At 47.2% G+C, this 19,019-nt stretch overlaps 1 protein-coding gene across 3 annotated transcripts in view; it reads left to right on the forward strand.

Moving 5' to 3' along the window:
* Positions 1-19,019, forward strand: part of FHOD3 (formin homology 2 domain containing 3) — a 607,453-nt gene that overhangs the window by 142,384 nt on the left and 446,050 nt on the right. The gene's annotated exons all lie outside the window — the stretch shown is intronic.

The following is a 19,019-nucleotide window of genomic DNA, read 5'->3' on the forward strand; positions in this document are numbered from 1 at the left end:
AGCACACCAAACCTGCACAATTAGAAGGAAAAAAAGAATTAAACAAGAACTACAATAAAGTACATAATTACTAACATTTTCAGTAAAACTTTATTTATTAGATTAAAAACATTTTAGAAACAACTTTATTTATTTAGTAAAGATGGTTATCTTCCGCACCCGGAGCTCTCCAGCCATGAGACCTCTTATGCTGCAAAGGGGCTTTGATGGCTTTGAAATGGGTAGCGGTAATTTGAAACTTCTTCTTTACTTCGTCTATAATGGCTCTCCTCAAATTGGTTGGAAACGCCTTCTTCCCCCTCAAGCCGTCAGTTAAATTGTGACCTGTGACCACAATCTGCAGTGAACTCAGGTGCACACAGCTACCTTGCTCCTGTCATCTCGGCAACAAGTCCAAATTTTTCAAATCAGACCTGCCCGGGCAGCAATTTCCCCATTGTTCTCCAGACAAGCCCACCCTGAATATAGTATAATAAAGTAAACTTCCGTTTGAATTAGAAAGATTAACAAAAGGGTAACATTATTCAGCTTGTCATGTGTTTATAGTATGCATAAATTGAAAAAAAAGATTACAATGATAGCTAGAGCATAAAAAAGAGTTATGACATCAAACAATATATCTCTTGTCCATGGAATTCTGTACTATATCTGCTTGTGAATCTGATGTTCCATATGTGGGACATACCATCGGAAACTTTAAAGAACAGATATTGGAAGGTAGAAGAGAAGCAAAAAATGTTTATCCTTTATACTCTTTTTAGACATTTTCAACAAAAGCATATTGGTCTTCACTTAACTTTCTCATGTATGGGAATAGAGTATGATGAGGTGAATAAACATGGTGTAAATAAATGCATTCCATTTTTAAAGAAATAAGTATTTTGGACTTTTACCTTCAACACAAAATTCTCTTTTGGTATGAATTTGGAAGAAGCTTCCTGGGAGGAAGTGAAACATACAGTATATTGGTGGATTCCAAGATGGAACTTATGTTATCCACAAACAGAACAACCACTAAACAATGGCTTTGGTTACATACCAGAAGATAAGAGCCAATAGACTTTAGTCCGTCTGTGTGGGGTAAACTACTTGTTTCATAATTCTAGGTAAAACCACAAGTTATTCATGGCTGAACAACAATGTTTATTTAATCAACATGGGTATCTTTCAACACGATTCATTTCATGCTTTAAAGCTCTATGCGGGATTCTGAATGTATCATGGATGCCTTCGATAAATCAGGCAGAAAATAATTTTTGCCAAATTGTGCCACATAGTAGTAGTATGATGAAATCTGCAAATTACCTAAATTTAGTAACACTGGGCCGAAGTATCATGCTCCTCCACAATCCTACCTGTAGACCTACAAAATGCTATCTTCAGATGTAGCCAACTTTATTGCAACTGCTGGCGTGCTCCTGTGAGAAAATAGTACAGTGGCCGCTTCTTCCGCTAGTGCAGCGGTGCGCAAACTGGGGGGCGCGCCCCCTTGGGGGGGGCGCAAGATTATGTAGGGGGGCGCAGGCTGCATGCAAGGAAACCTGGGGGCGGGCAGAGGCTCCGTGCAGAGGCTGCTTCCAGTTCTCTGCTGTGTCTGCCTACAGAGGGGGCGGGGCCTTGCTGTGGGGCCTTCCCTGCACACAGACAAGCCCTCCTCCTCCTGTCTGTTACCCACCTGTTTTCACCAGCACATGGGGGGACCTGAGCAGACTTAGTTACTCCCTCCCTCCCCTCACCCACCAGGTAGGTGTGTGTAGGAGTGTGTATATATATATATATATATATATATATATATATATATATATATATATATATTTATAAAATATTTTACCAGGAAGTAATACATTGAGAGTTACCTCTCGTTTTCAAGTATGTCCTGGGCACAGAGTAAAACAAATAATACATGGTTACAAGTACAGTTACATAAATGAACAAGGTATACATTATATACAAGACATTGCGTGCACAGTAAAAGAAAATATATATTATGAGCGTATGAAACAGTTACAGACCAGGTTAAAATGTGAGACAGCCTTAGATTTGAAAGAACTTAAGCTGGTGGTGGATATGAGAGTCTCTGGTAGGTTGTTCCAGTTTTGGGGTGCACGGAAGGAGAAGGAGGAACGTCCGGATACTTTGTTGAGCCTTGGGACCATGAATAGTCTTTTGGAGTCTGATCTCAGGTGATAGGTGCTGTATGTGGTAGGGGTGAGGAGCTTGTTCAGGTAGCTGGGTAGCTTGCCCAGAAAGTATTTGAGGGTGAGACAGGAAAGGTGAACTTTGCGCCTAGACTCTAGTGATGACCAATCTAGTTCTTTGAGCATTTCGCAGTGATGTGTGTTGTAGTTGCATTGGAGAACAAAACGACAAATTGAATTGTAGAGGGTGTCAAGTTTGCTACGGTGGGTTTGAGGAGCCGAGCCATATACTATGTCTCCATAGTCAATAATTGGCATTAGCATCTGCTGTGCAATACGCTTTCTGACCAGGAGACTTAGCGAGGATTTGTTCCTGTAAAGTACCCCTAGTTTGGCATAGGTCTTGGTTGTCAGGGTATCAATGTGCATCCCGAATGTTAAGTGGGAGTCAAACCATAAGCCCAGGTATTTAAAACTAGTGACAGGTGTTAGGGTGGTGTTAGCGTTGGTTCTAATCAGGAGCTCAGTCACTGGAAGCTTTACAAATATAGTCTTGGTCCCAAATACCATTGTTACAGTCTTGTCAGTGTTTAAAAACAGTTTGTTTTGGGAAATCCAGTTTTCGAGTCTCAAAAAGTCAGACTGAAGTATGTGTTGAAGGTCAGAGAGGCTATGGCTGTGTGCATATAGGATTGTGTCATCTGCATACATGTGTATTGAGGCTTCCTTACAAGCTGTGGGAAGATCATTAATGAACACTGAGAAGAGTAGGGGCCCCAGAACAGAGCCTTGCGGGACACTACAGGTGATATCCAGGGGGTTGGAGTTAGAGCCTGAGATGGACACATGTTGGGATCTTCCTGATAGGTAGGACTGAAACCAGTTTAAAGCATGTTTCCCTATTCCAGAGCTCTGGAGTTTGTTAAGCAGGATAACATGATCAACTGTGTCAAAAGCCTTTGCAAAATCTAGGAATACTGCACCAGTGAGTTGTCCCTGTTCCATTCCACACTGGATTTCATTACAAACTTTTACCAGGTTAGTTACGGTGGAGTGTTTGGGACGAAACCCAGACTGGAATTGGCTAGGGAAATTTGTCTTGGTGTAGAAATCGCTTAATTGGGAGTGGACACATTTTTCCATAACTTTGGATAGAATTGGGAGAAGTGAGATTGGCCTGTAGTTTGAGACAGTGTTTTTGTCCCACTTTTGGCCTCTAGTTTAAGACATTGTTTTTGTTTTTGATGATTGGGACAACTCTGGCACTTTTCCAGGTCTTAGGGATATGGCCTGCAGACAGGATAGAGTTGACTATGGACGCAATTGGTTTGGCAATGGCTGGGGCACCAAGTCGTAGGAACCTAGATTGTAGTAAGTCGGGTCCACATTGGTTGCTTAGTTTTAGTTTGAGGAGCGCTTGTGTAATCTCCTCTTCAGATACTGGGCTAAATTGAAAATTGTGGGCAGTGTTGGGAGGGGGTGGGGCTGTAGGGATACTCCCAGGATGAGGTTCATGTTTGGGGTTTGTGCTGCGTTTCACTAATAAGTTAGTGGCACACCCCACAAAGTAATCATTGAATGCATTTGCAATGTCAGTGGGGTTTGTCAGAGTAATATCCCCCTTAGTGATATTACTTGGTTGTTGATGGTTAGGAGGCTGGAATATATTGTTGATAACCTTCCAGAAGTTAGCTGGGTTTGATGTATTTTGGTGGAGATTGTCAGAGTAATATTGTGCTTTTGCATGCCTTGTTTGCCTTGTGCACATGTTCCGCATGCATCTGTAGTGATTGAGATCCTTGGTTGTACCAGTTACTTTGTAGCTTTTCCACACGGCATCCCTGAACTGGTAGAGTGCTATAAGGTCAGTTGTAACCCATGGAAGGTGGGCCCCCTATACCCTTATTTTGTGTAGTGGAGCATGGGTATCGCAGAGTTTTAAGAACTCGGATTGGAAATAGTCAAGCGCAGAATCGGGGTCGGGAATTAAATCGATTCTGTGCCATGGGCAGTTGGTAAGGTCATCCAGAAACTGTTGTGGGTTAAAGTTTTTAAATGTTCTAGTGAGGAGAACTTTAGGGCTTTATTGGGGCGGTTTAATTTTCCTTACACAGTACACTATTGCATGGTCACTGAAAATGTCAGGAAGGATGCCAGAGGATTGGATTCTGCTGGGGTTTGAGGAGAGAATCCAGACTAGCAAGGAATGGTTATGCGATTTCAGGTTTATCCGTGTGGGTTGGGAAATGAGTTGTGATAGGTTAAGTGACTTGAGTTGTATCTGGATTTTGTGGTTTTTAGGGTCAAGCCAATTGAAGTTGAAATCCCCTAGAACTAGCAGCTCACTCTTCTCATTCAGAGAGGAAATGGAGCCAAGAAATTGGGTGATATCAGTCAGGGATTGTAGAGGGGCTTTAGGGGGGCGGTAGATGCCAGCGAGCAAGATGGGCTTAGAAAAGGGGATTTTGCCAACTAGAGTTTCAAAAGAGGGTGGGCTTGGTGGGCAATTTAACAGTGTAAATTGTAAGGTGTCTGCAATATAAAATAACACCCCTCCTCCTCTCTTTGACCTATCTCTCCTAAAAATGGAGTATCCCTGAATGGCAATATGTGCATCAGGGGTTTCAGGGGATAGCCATGTTTCTGTAAGAACGACGGCTTTAGGTTTATGCATAAGGCACCATGCCCTTAGATCATTATATATGTGTGTGTGTGTGTGTGTGTGTGTGTGTGTATATATATGTGTGTGTGTGTGTGTGTGTGTGTGTGTGTGTGTGTGTGTGTATATATATATATATATATATATATATATATATGTATATATGTGTGTGTGTATATATATATGTATATGTATATGTATATGTGTGTGTGTGTGTGTGTGTGTGTGTGTGTATATATATATACTCATCAGGAGCCTACTGTCCAGTTTGTATATTTTATACTGACACTCATCTGCATATATTGCACTTTTGCTGCGTTGCTAGCATTTTGCTACCAGCCATTCAGACATTCAAGTTCCTGTTTACACTGTGAACTCTCTCCGGCTGAAACCTCGCTGACGTCATCGAGCTCACGCGAGATTTGATTCAGTGTATGCTCTGTGTAGCACCGGAGCAAGGGGAAGGCGGCGTCCCTCGTGGCTTTCGGTCCCTGCTGGGACATAGAGGGGCTATTGTGGCAAGACACACCGCGGACATCACACCGAAGTCCTCCTCTTTGGGTTCCTGCGTCTGAACGGGCTGAGTTGTACTCAAAAATGCATTTTATTCAGCTCTGTTTGTGAGTGTGTATTTTTATCCCTTATTCCATAAATTTATTGTTATACAATTTTACGCTATGAGTGCGCCTGTTTTTTCTGTGTTTTTGTAGATATCCTCAAGGAAGTGGTGTTCCCTTCATTCGGGCTGCAGAGACTCTTTTGGATAGCAATTGGAATATTTTGGGATTTGTATATATTTTTTATATATATTTTTCTGGACATTTTCTTTTTTATGTATTTTTTATGCATTTTATTAGTTTAATACATTAATTTTTATTCCATCCACTGTGCTTAGCATAGGTTTTTTATTCTTATCTGTATTATTTTATTTTTACAATCACCTTTTATATTTATAGAGATATTATATAGTGATAGGTTGGCGCTAATATTTTTTCTCTTGTTGTGATATATATATATATATGTATATATATACTGCAGTGTGTGGTGTGTGTGTGTGTGCTGTGCCTGTTGGTTGTCTGTGAGTGTGTGTGTGTGTGTGTGTGTGTGTGTGTGTGTGTGCTGTGCCTGTTGGTTGTGCCCTCCTTCCGGTGTCTGCCCTACAATAGCGCTGTGTTTCTGCTCTCCTCCGCTGGCAACCTGCTTCGCTGTGATCCTCTGACAGTGAAAGGGTAGGCTGCCACTATATCAATCATACTATGAATGTACAGAAATAATAATAAAAAAATGCAAAATTGCTTGCAAAATTATGCAGGACACCCTGTGCTCATGCTTGGAGAGTTGGTGATGTCACCGCTCTCCGCGGCAGCGTGGACGCAGCCTAATTTTTCAAGAGCGAGCTGTTGAAGTATGTAAGTATTTAGGCTGCGCTTATAGTGCCGGCGACTCGACGTCGCCCGAAAATAAATGCATTGTTGTCGCCGCCTCGTGCGCTTATAGTAAGCATGACGTGGTGACGCAATTTTTTGAAGCCGGCGCCACGCCACAAAGCGAAATACAACTTTCGCTAGCGTCGCCATCGCGGGCACTATATGCGCAGCCTTAGACATATTTGTATTTACATTGTATACCGTTTTATAAAGGTTTTTTTTATGTGATTTTGATTACATCAGGCAGGGGGGGCCCGAGAAATTTCATGGATAAAAAGGGGGGCTCGGCATAAAAAGTTTGCTCACCCCTGCTAGTGTGTTGTGTATGTTCCGCTGCAGCACATTAGCAGTTTCAATGTCAGATTTGAATGCTCTTGTCTATTCGCAATAGTCAATCAATTGCTAAGTTAGATGCCGGCATACCTAGTCCACTAGAGATGACAGACGGACCATTCACAGCGCTATAAGACAACTAGTGGTAATAATCAAACAAAAAAATGTTCAAAAGAAATATAGTCCAGAATCAAAATGGCTTGGTAGCAGCAGCATTAAAATGCATGTATAATATGTATGATTGCTCTGTGTGGAGGTAAATGGCTGAATGATGAGGGGTAGAGCTGGTAGGCTCAATGTAGACTGCTGGCAGGTATAGCCCAAAGAGGAGAAATGTAAATAATGAATTACCTCTTCGGTCCTGCTCTATGTCGCGGTCTGTTCCCGTTTCTTCTTGGTCCTAGCGTGGTGCATGCAGTGCTGGTTCTCCCACGCCCTCCTTCCGAGCATACTCCTTGAGAAAGCGCTACGACAACGTGAAACGTGTGGGAGGAGAACCCCCCTGTTTTGTGTCCCTTAGATGTATTTTATGTAGTTTCAATAAATATTTTTAAATTCGTTCCTACCCGGTGAGTTGCGAGTGCTCCCTGGGTTACCTGGCTGTCCGCCAATCCTGTCTGATGATCTCTAGTCCACTAGAGGTTTGTAGAGGGAGTTCAATGTAATGTTTTTAAAGGCACTTGGATTAGAACTTTATTTCTGTACTTGTACTAGTACAAAGATAAAAACAGGATGCAAAAACTATTGGTTAAAACCAGAGACAGAACATGAAACACAGGCAGAGCTCAGTGCTATATCCATTAACACAGATACATACACTGTGTGCTCATTTGCATGTCATTTCCCAGAATCCCTTGCTGCAGTGGAAGTGCTGTGTGCTGGGTGATAATGGGGAAAGGCGGGGTTGCAGACCTGCCTAAGACATGCAGATGAGCATACAGTTGTATTTACATATATATATATATATTTACAGCCATGTCCCCCGAGCTGTTACTGGACCCCCCCTCGAAACACTCACCGCGGCGGTAGGGAGGTTAGAGCCGCTCGTGGGGAGGTGCAGGGGCTCTTGTGCACGCGGCCGGTTGCCGGGGACGCGATCGGGCCATTGCTAAGGCCGCGGTCGCGTCGTTAGGGTCCCGGCGGCTAGCGGAGCAGGGCGCCGCCATTAGGGATAGCTCACGCATGCGCAGTTAGAGCAGGCGCCAGGAGAACTCCAGAGAGCTCGCGCATCCGCAGATAGGAGCCTGCGAAACCCTAGCCTACCAGGGAAGGCTCGAGGCAGGGACTACGAGTCCCATGAGCCTCTGCGCGCCCCACGTGATGCCAGGGAGCCAATAGGGCACAGTGACTCCCTGCAGGAGCAAATAGATACTTTTCGCGGGTTATCTGCACGTTGGAGTTGGTGACCGGAGCAGCTAGGGGAAGGAGGTAGGGTGCAGGAGTCAGTGACTCCTTGCACTAGGCCAGCAATTCCCCTAGGCCCCAGATAGCCATGAGTCACCCTAGTGGAGTGTTGTAGGGACAGGCCCTAGATTAGGGACTCTGCCCCATTAGCTATTTGTTATAGAGTGCAACGAACATTGTATGTCTGGCTGGGAGAGAGCTGGACTATTATCAGAGAAAGATCGCCTCTGGTGGATCATCCTGTGGTGGATCACGGATATCGTGCGGGAGTTCGCCTTGATCCTTTGTGAAGTCCGCTGCAGGTCTGAGCACTGGAGTGCTCGGCAGGTAACCCATAACCTCACGTGCACCAACAAGGCCTATCACCAGACATAGTGGCTGTGCAGTCACACACACACACTTGTATATGACTTGGGAGTGCGAGACATTGGGTTGGGGTTACTGGACACGGTGTGGGATCATTCTGTGGAAGTGTTAGCGTCCGCCGTGGCGCATAAAGTGTTAGCGTCCGCCGTGGCGTGTAAAATGTTAGCGTCCGCCGTGGCGCATAAAGTGTTGGCGTCCGCCGTGGCGCAAGATAGCGTTAGCATTGTGTGAGATGCAGTGGGTAGTGTCTTCTCTAGAGAGGGACACCTGTTATATTCAGTGTGATGATATATGTGTTTCTTATGCTCCAAAGTAAAAGGTATTTGGTTATATCACATACGTGTAAATGGTTATTGTATGATGTCCTGCGAGGAACAATTCCTGCTCTGCTAGGAACCATCGCAGGTGGAGGCGCTGCACAGAGTACGCGGTTACTCATAGTATCATATAATTGCCCCAGGTTCCCCGTGGCAGAAGCTCAGCCCTCCTGTGAGCCAACATGTAAAGCACCACACGCAGGTAACACTGTATGTTCTCCGCATCCACACTATAATCTGCGTTTGGGTGGGGGAACACCCGTTACATTTGGAGGCGCTGCTGAGATTCTCAGACCTGGGGTGCCCTGCTCCAAAATTTGTTTTCAAAATGTCACCACCGTTACCGTACCGGTCGCACGCAGAAGCGCATGACTGGGCAGTAGTGCTGCAAGTACCGCCGCGCCACACGCTTGTGGTGCGCCGCGTTCCTGTTGATACTCCGTCATCGTTCATACAAGTGGCCTTGAGGCAACACCCAAATCTGCAGGAGGCGGCCACAATAGAAGTGTTAGAGCAACATTTGGAGACCGAGGAGTATTGCTCCGTGTTAGTGAGTATAGGGCAAGACATAACTGAAAGTCAGGGACCCTCCAGCTTGTGGCTCGGAAGCTCAACCGTTTCCTGCTGTACGGTGGTTTACCCTGAACTATCCATAAAATCTGAACCCCGCATCTCTCGCACGAAGAGGTTGCTATGTATACTGAGGAAGCTACGGTATGCAGTGAAACGCGTTGAGCCAAGCAAGCAGAGTTAGCAGAGTACAGCTGAATTGCAGTCTGGCAGTCTGACTACCTGCTTCATCCCCGGAGGCACAGTTTGCGGTGCGGCGATCCCATCATCCCTTGATTCATCCGCTCCAATCGGAAGTCGTCACCCCCAGGCCAGGACGTGACGACAGACGCTACCCATCCGAGACCGGACGAGGGGGAACCCTCGAGGAGAGATATTGAGGGAAGTGGAGTTTTTCATCAGCCGATCCACCATACCTACTGCCTAAAGAAAAACCCTATGTGATTGTGCTCATAGATTACATTGTGAGTACATGTCCTATACTTTTTCATCTATAAAATTTGGTGTTATCTGGTAAAACACTATGGTTTCCTTCTATTCCTGTATGATTGCATATACCTGACTGGGAGCTGAAGCCTTCGTGAATACACCATCCAGCCTGCTACCAGTGTTTACTGTTGCGTGCTGCAGTCACAAGCTGAAGTGTCCAAAGATTCATCTTTAAACCACTTGCTGTTTTTTACCTTACTTCTTGTAAGTAGGTTATCTATAAGAGCCAAGTTATCCTAGTTTGATTCACATTTATTTTACATATTACACTATGATATTTTATGTGTTTTTTCCTGGGTGTTCCTGATGTTATCGCTCCCTTCCTGCCCTGGATCCTAAAGAAGTGTTAGAGCGACATTTGGAGACCGAGGAGTATTGCTCCGTGTTAGTGAGTATAGGGCAAGACATAACTGAAGGTCAGGGACCCTCCAGCTTGTGGCTCGGAAGCTCAACCGTTTCCTGCTGTACGGTGGTTTACCCTGAACTGTCCATAAAATCTGAACCCCGCATCTCTCGCACGAAGAGGTTGCTATGTATACATCGCCTGTCCCTCCTGAGAGTTATGGCGGGGATGATCTGGTTGTGCCCACTGATTGTAGTCCCCCGCTAAGTATTGCTCAACCATCCTCTACATTTGGGGATGAAATCCGACTGCTAGCTCAAACTATCATAGACATGGGGGCGGCCAAATCCGATGCGTCGGCCCAACAGCAGTATCGCAAGCTAAAAATCTTTTCGGGAAACAAGCCGACCCCGACGGGAGAAGAAGCGTTTGAAGTTTGGAGAGAATATACTTCTCAGGTTCTAGACGAGTGGACGTATAATGGAATGTCTGCGCCCTCCCGCCTCCACCACAATACAGATGGCTAAAGATCAGCATGCGGACGTCACCGCACATCAAATGCTAGAGACTCTTGTGCAGGCTTACGGGCGATCCGAAGATGTAGGACAACTGATGAAGCGGTACCTCGATCTTTGCCAGAAAGACGGAGAGGAGCTATCGGATTTCCTACAGCGGATTCCAGCAGTCTTATGGGAGATGCGAAAAAGGAAAAGTATTATGGCCACCCAAGTGGATGAATACTGTCGTGCTCAATTTCTGAGAGGAGCGATACCTGACCACCATATCGTAAATCATGATAAAGTGCTCCATGATGCAGGGTGACCCCCCTTCCTGGGAAAAGCTAATGGATGAGATAAAAAAAGTTGCACACTTCCAAGAAGACTAAGGAGCCCTCCACAAGTGAACCTTCACGGGCTGCTGCGGCAAAGACCAAGAAAACCCTGATTCAGGACGATGAGGCCACCACCAAGGCCTCGGTCCTCACATCTAGACCAACAAGGGAACCATCTTCTCCGTACAGGGGTCCTCCTGAATGAAGAGAACTCAATTGCTATACCTTCGGTAAGAAGGGCCACTTCTCCCGGGACTGTCCAGAAAGGGAGGACCCCCCGGGGGGAAAACCTCCCGACAGAAGGCCCCCAGCCCGGTCGATGGTGTGCCGAGTACAAACTGCCGGGTCGGACGTGGAGACCCCTCCGGGAACCACCGAGGCCCCTGCGGAGGCCGACGCCGGGGATGACGCCTCCAACCGGGAAGCTTACAGTCAAGTAGGCTCCGCAGCTATCGTGCGGGTGTTAATAGAAAGGATCTATGCGTCGGCTCTACTGGACACGGGGTCACAAGTGACCATCATATACTGCCCGTTCTATGACAAGCACCTCAGACACTGCCCCTTGGGAGCGGCCGATCATGTGAAAGTACGGGGGTTAAGTAATGAAGACTATCCCATTGATGGGATTGTAAGGGTTCAAATGGAAATACCCCAACTGAACACCGGCAAGACCCACTCCATGCTTGTAGCGGCGCTGGTATGTCCGGAGCCCCAGGATCAGTACAAGTATCCGATCATCCTGGGTACCAACACCGACATAGTGCAAGCCGTGGTCCGAGCATATCTGAAAGAGACTAACGAATTGCCGCTAGCCACCTCCCTCCTAGATCCGGTCCTATGAGAGGAGTGCAAACGGGTATATGCCCTGGAGCATCACGGGGACCTCTACAACCGTCAACGCGGACTGACGACCATATTACCAGGGGGAGTGCAAAGAATGGCCGTCTGGTGTCGTTATCCCGAGCGAGATGAGAGCGATCAGCTGTTCTCTCTGGAGAGTACACTGGAAGAAGAAGAAGTTCGGAGAGGGTATAGGGTACTACCCGAAGTGAGGGAGTGGGCGACTAAGATCCCTCTACAAACCCATGTGTATGTACAGAATCTCTCCCCCTTCCCGATGGAATTGGATACCGACCAGAAGTTAGGTTGCATATATCCTGTCAGCCCTGTAGAAACCACGCTTCAGGTGAAGGCGGCGGCCGTGGATGAGCGGTTAGTCGAGCTGGACTTCAACTTCGGTGAGTCGACGCTGTCCACCCAGTGGAAGGAGCGGCTGGCAACCCAGTTGAATCAACGACGACAGGTGTTCTCCACGAGTGAGATGGATGTGGGGTGCAGTCGCAGTGCCCAACATACCATTCGAATGAGTGATGCCACCCAGTTCCGAGAACGCTCTCGTCGCTTCGCCCCGTGGGATGTGGACGATGTGAGGAACGTCATTCACGATATGGAAGATGCCGGGATTTTGATGGAGTCTCGGGGGCCCTATGCGTCACCCATAATGGTGGTGCGTAAAAAGAACGGATCCGTACGACTGTGCGTCGACTATCGAACTCTGAACAATCGTACGATACCGGATCAGTACAACCTTCTGCGCATTGAAGAGATACTGAATGCGCTGAATGGAAGTCAATGGTTCAGCGTGCTCGACCTCCGATCCGGGTACTATCAGGTACCTATGAATGCGGAAGATCAGGAGAAAACAGCTTTCGTCTGCCCATTGGGATTTTACCAATTTACACGTATGCCCCAAGGTATATGTGGGGCACCTGCTACCTTTCAACGGCTGATGGAGAAGACTATCGGGGACATGAGCCCGCGGGAGTGTCTTGTATACCTGGATGACATCATCGTCTTCGGACGAACTCTGGAAGAGCACGAAGAGCGGTTACTTAAAGTGATAGACCGTCTGGGGAACGAAGGGTTGAAATTGTCCCTAGACAAGTGCCGGTTTTGCCATACCTCAATGACCTACGTGGGACACATCGTGTCCTCCCAAGGGATCGCCACCGACCCCGCCAAGGTAGAAGCAGTAGTGAACTGGCCTCGTCCCGAGAATGTCACGGAGCTGCGGTCCTTCCTGGGATTCTGTGGGTATTACCGTCGCTTCGTGGAAGGGTACTCTAGTAGAGCTATACCCCTGAACAATCTGTTGAAGATATACCCCTCAGAGACCGGAAGGAAGGCTGTATCGGCACGCCAACCGTTTGGTGATAAATGGACGCCTGAGTGTGAGCAGGCCTTCCTGAAATTGAAGACGTGTCTGACCGAAGCGCCGGTGCTTGCGTATGCTGATCCCGAACAGCCATACGTTCTGCATGTGGATTCCAGTCTCAATGGACTGGGTGCCGTCCTGCACCAGAAGCACCCTGAAGGTCTTCGGCCTGTAGCCTACATCAGATGCAGTTTGACGCCCAGTGAACAGAGATACCCCGTCCACAAGTTGGAGTTCCTGGCTCTCAAGTGGGCTATCACCGAGAAGCTCCACGATTACCTGTACGGTGTTACCTTCGAGGTAAGGACGGATAACAATCCCCTCACATACATCAATACCTTGGCCAAATTGGACGCCGCTGGCTGGCCGCCCTAAGCAACTACAGGTTCTCCATGAAGTATAAGCCGGGACCTTTGAATATAGGGGCTGACGCTCTATCTAGACGACATGGGTTAAGTGCTATTCCAGATGATGAGGAATGGGAGGAACTCCCAGGACCCGGAGTGCGAGCTATGTGTAGCATGGCCGCCATCGTCAATGACCAAGTGGCCTTTTCAGAATTACGAGTGGCCGATTCATTGGGATGCCGGTCGCAGGCTGTCCCAGCCGCCTACTGCGACCCAAAAGGGATGAACATCACGCATGACAGGGTATTACGGTGGAAGGATCTGGTAGACTACCAAATACGAGACCCTGTCGTTAGTATCATCAGGCGAGCCGTTGAAAAGAAGAACCCAGCCCTTCTGAAACGCGCGCCCAATGATTTGGTGGCCTTGCTCATGCGGGAATGGGACAAATTCGAAATAGACAATTGCTTACTCTATCGGGTGGTGAAATACCACAACCACCCGGATAGGCGACAACTAGTCCTCCCTAAGAACTTACAATACCTGGTGTTGAAGTCCCTACATGATGATCATGGACATCTTGGTATAGACAAGACCTTTGGGCTGGTCAGAGATTGCTTTTTCTGGCCCAAGATGCGAGAGGCTGTTGAGCGTCACTGTCGCCGCTGTACTAGGTGTATACAGCGCAAGACCCTGCCTACCCGAGCAGCCCCCATGAGCCATCTAAAAAGTTCTGGCCCCATGGATCTTGTGTGTATAAACTTTCTGTGCATTGAACCTGATAGCCGGGGAATATGCAACGTACTGGTCATCACGGACCACTACATCCGATATGCCCAGGCCTTCCCCACGAAAGATCAGAAAGCCATCACAGTTGTAAAAATATTATGGGAGAAGTACTTCGTGCACTATGGTCTTCCCAACCGCCTTCACTCCGACCAAGGGCGGGACTTTGAAAGCACCTTGATCAGAGAACTACTCAAACTGCTGAACATCACCAAGTCGCGAATGACCCCATATCACCCCGAAGGAGATGCACTGCCCGAGCGTTTTAATCGAACCTTACTGGACATGCTCGGAACACTACAGAGTGCTCAGAAAACTGAATGCAGTCGACACGTGGAGGCCCTGGTGCATGCGTACAATTGTACCAGGCACGAGTCAACGGGATTCTCCCCATACTTCCTCATGTTTGGGCGAGAGGCGAGACTGCCATTGGACGTACGGCTTAGAGTTTCGACGGATGGGATACATAATGCTACCCATTTTAAATACGTGCAGAGACTTAAAGACAATTTACAGCAGGCCTATCAACAAGCTGAGAAGGCTACAGCTAAGTTGAACGCTGGAAATAAAAGACGATACGATCATAAGGTCAAATATCGGGAACTTCGTCCTGGGGATGCTGTGTTGCTTAGAAATCTGGGAGTCCCGGGAAAACACAAGTGAGCTGACCGATGGAGGGATGGAGTGTATGAAATAGAGTCTCAGATAAAAATAAATAAATAAAAAAATTAAATATTTTACCAGGAAGTAATACATTGAGAGTTACCTCTCGTTTTCAAGTATGTCCTGGGCACAGAGTAAAACATATAATACATGGTTACAATTACAGTTACATAAATGAACAAGGTATACATTATATACAAGACATTGCGTGCACAGTTAAAGAAAATATATATTATGAGCGTATGAAACAGTTACAGACCAGATTAAAGTGTGAGACAGCCTTAGATTTGAAAGAACGTAAGCTTGTGGTGGATATGAGAGTCTCTGGTAGGTTGTTCCAGTTTTGGGGTGCACGGAAGGAGAAAGAGGAACGTCCGGATACTTTGTTGAGCCTTGGGACCATGAATAGTCTTTTGGAGTCTGATCTCAGATGATAAGTGCTGCATGTGGTAGGGGTGAGGATCTTGTTCAGGTAGCTGGGTAGCTTGCCCAGAAAGTATTTGAGGGTGAGACAGGAAAGGTGAACTTTGCGCCTAGACTCTAGTGATGACCAATCTAGTTCTTTGAGCATTTCGCAGTGATGTGTGTTTTAGTTGCATTGGAGAACAAAACGACAAATTGAATTGTAGAGGGTGTCAAGTTTGCTAAGGTGGGTTTGAGGAGCCGAGCCATATACTATGTCTCCATAGTCAATAATTGGCATTAGCATCTGCTGTGCAATACGCTTTCTGACCAGGAGACTTAGCGAGGATTTGTTCCTGTAAAGTACCCCTGGTTTGGCATAGGTCTTGGTTGTCAGGGTATCAATGTGCATCCCGAATGTTAAGTGGGAGTCAAACCATAAGCCCAGGTATTTAAAACTAGTGACAAGTGTTAGGGTGGTGTTAGCGTTGGTTCTAATCAGGAGCTCAGTCACTGGAAGCTTTACAAATTTAGTCTTGGTCCCAAATACCATTGTTACAGTCTTGTCAGTGTTTACAAACAGTTTGTTTTGGGAAATCCAATTTTCGAGTCTCAAAAAGTCAGACTGAAGTATGTGTTGAAGGTCAGAGAGGCTATGGCTGTGTGCATATAGGATTGTGTCATCTGCATACATGTGTATTGAGGCTTCCTTACAAGCTGTGGGAAGATCATTAATGAACACTGAGAAGAGTAGGGGCCCCAAAACAGAGCCTTGCGGGACACCACAGGTGATATCCAGGGGGTTGGAGTTAGAGCCTGAGATGGACACATGTTGGGATCTTCCTGATAGGTAGGACTGAAACCAGTTTAAAGCATGTTTCCCTATTCCAGAGCTCTGGAGTTTGTTAAGCAGGATAACATGATCAACTGTGTCAAAAGCCTTTGCAAAATCTAGGAATACTGCACCAGTGAGTTGTCCCCGTTGATGCCTGGCCTCCCGGTCTATCGCATCAAAGACACTGAAGGCCGGGTAAAGGTATGGCACCGAAATCATCTTCTTCCCATCCCACAAGTGGGAGATGAAGACGCAGAGATACTGGCCACACCGCTCAACGGTGATTCCGACGTACCAGAGATGGGTCAAGAGACTGTCCATAACGAGACCCACTCTGAAGACCCTATGGAAGGACTACCCTGCGGATGGGGCATCTCCCGGGGAAGCTACGGGTAAAGGGCCCCGTAGGCCAATGTCTACTAAGGTGGCACCAACAGGCCAGCCTTTAAATGTACAGAGCCCGTGCTTTGTGCCTAACAGAGACTGTTCAGAGACATTTCTCCCCTCAAGGGAAGAGGCTGAGCCTCAGGACTGTTTATTATTACTCCCCCGAGGGAGTTGCAGAAGAACAGCTTCGCCGGAGTCAAAGAGTAAGGTACTCTCCAAACCGGGTAACCTATGATCAAATTGGGGCACCCCATTATGAGGCTCAGCAGTGGGCTCGCAGCAGAGTGCAGTCTGTCATTGTGATGTTCACTGAAATGTGCAATCTGATCTAGAGATATTTAAGATCGTATGTGGTTGTTGCAATTTTTTTATAATATAACTTCTGTACATAGTTGTAGTAGGTTGTGTCCCAAGCGAGGACGTTGGGGATTTTACCAGGGGGAGGATGTAGTCATGTCCCCCGAGCCGTTACTGGACCCCCCCTCGAGACACTCACCGCAGCGGTAGGTAGGTTAGAGCCGCTCGTGGGGAGGTGCGGGGGCTCTTGTGCACGCGGCCGGATGCCGGGGACGCGATCAGGCCGTCGCTAAGGCCACAGTCACGTTGTTAGGGTCCCGGCGGCTAGCGGAGCAGGGCGCCGCCATTAGGGATAGCTCGCGCATGCGCAGTTAGAGCAGGCGCCAGGAGAACTCCAGACAGCTCGCGCATGCGCAGATAGGAGCCCGCGAAACCCTAGCCTACCAGGGAAGGCTCTAGGCAGGGACTACGAGTCCCATGAGCCTCTGCGTGCCCCACGTGATGCCAGGGAGCCAATAGGGCACAGGGACTCCCTGCAGGAGCAAATAGATACTTTTCGCGGGTTATCTGCACGTTGGAGTTGGTGACAGGAGCAGCTAGGGGAAGGAGGTACTGTAGGGTGCAGGAGTTAGTGACTCCCTGCACTAGGCCAGCAATTCCCCTAGGCCCCAGATAGCCCTGAGTCACCCTAGTGGAGTGTTGTAGGGACAGGCCCTAGATTAGGGACTCTGCCCCATTAGCTATTTGTTATAGAGTGCAACGAACATTGTGTGTCTGGCTGGGAGAGAGCTGGACTATTATCAGAGAGAGATCGCCTCTGGTGGATCATCCTGCGGTGGATCACGGATATCGTGCGGGAGTTCACCTTGATCCTTTGTGAAGTCCGCTGCAGGTCCAAGCACTGGAGTGCTCGGCAGGTAACCCATAACCTCACGTGCACCAACAAGGCCTATCACCAGACATAGTGGCTGCGCAGTCACACACACACACTTGTATATGACTTGGGAGTGCGAGACATTAGGTTGGGGTTACTGGACACGGGGTGGGATCATTCTGTGGAAGTGTTAGCGTCCGCCGTGGCGCATAAAGTGTTAGCGTCCGCCGTGGCGTGTAAAGTGTTAGCGTCCGCCGTGGCGCATAAAGTGTTGGCGTCCGCCGTTGCGCAAGATAGCGTTAGCGTTGTGTGAGACGCAGTGGGTAGTGTCTTCTCTAGAGAGGGACACCTGTTATATTCAGTGTGATGATATATGTGTTTCTTATGCTCCAAAGTAAAAGGTATTTGGTTATATCACATACGTGTATATGGTTATTGTACACTGGCGACACACTTTATTCGAGCTCGGCTAGTCCCACGAATTCGGGTATACCCGGGTGTATTGAGGTTTGTGACTGTTTTCTGCCCGAGTGCATTGAGTTATTTTCCGGCAGGGATTGAAGCATTTTATTCCCGTTGGCTGCAATACTGCACAGTACATATATATATATATACTGCATTACAATTCATGAATTTATGCCATCTGGTAGACACGCGAAGCATTGCAGCCTATTAAATCCTAATCATTATTATTTAAGATCAGATCAGCCGCCCATCAGCCAGGCATGAACCCAGGCTGGGAAGGCAAATGCAACGGGGCTTGTCAGAGGTGAGGAGCGGCGCATTCCAGGTATCTGCCAGGTACATACCGGGTATTTGCTCGAATAAAGTGTGTCGGTGCAGTATGATGTCCTGCGAGGAACAATTCCTGCTCTGCTAGGAACCATCGCAGGTGGAGGCGCTGCACCGAGTACGCGGTTACTCATAGTATCATATAATTGCCCCAGGTTCCCCGTGGCGGAAGCTCAGCCCTCCTGTGAGCCAACAGGTAGAGCACCACACGCAGGTAACACTGTATGTTCTCCGCACCCACACTATAATCTGCGATTGGGTGGGGGAACACCCGTTACATATATATATATAAAGATATATTTTGAATAAAATTGTCTTTTAGTTTAACCCTTTGGCCAAAGTGTTGTAAGCCCTTGAGCCCCTCCAAAGCAGACCACATCTCAAGGGTCCTAACACTAAAATAAATTGTTAATAACCTGTACATTACCAGGAAGAATGATTTATAATAAATCTGTCAAAATTAGTTGCATAGTTCTAAGTCTGATTGAAGCTCTTATTAACCTGTACATTACCAGGAAAAGCACTCTGTATTAGATTTGTCGC

Source organism: Ascaphus truei, chromosome 2 (genome assembly GCF_040206685.1).
Source record: "Ascaphus truei isolate aAscTru1 chromosome 2, aAscTru1.hap1, whole genome shotgun sequence".
In the NCBI taxonomy this organism is placed as follows: domain Eukaryota; kingdom Metazoa; phylum Chordata; class Amphibia; order Anura; family Ascaphidae; genus Ascaphus; species Ascaphus truei.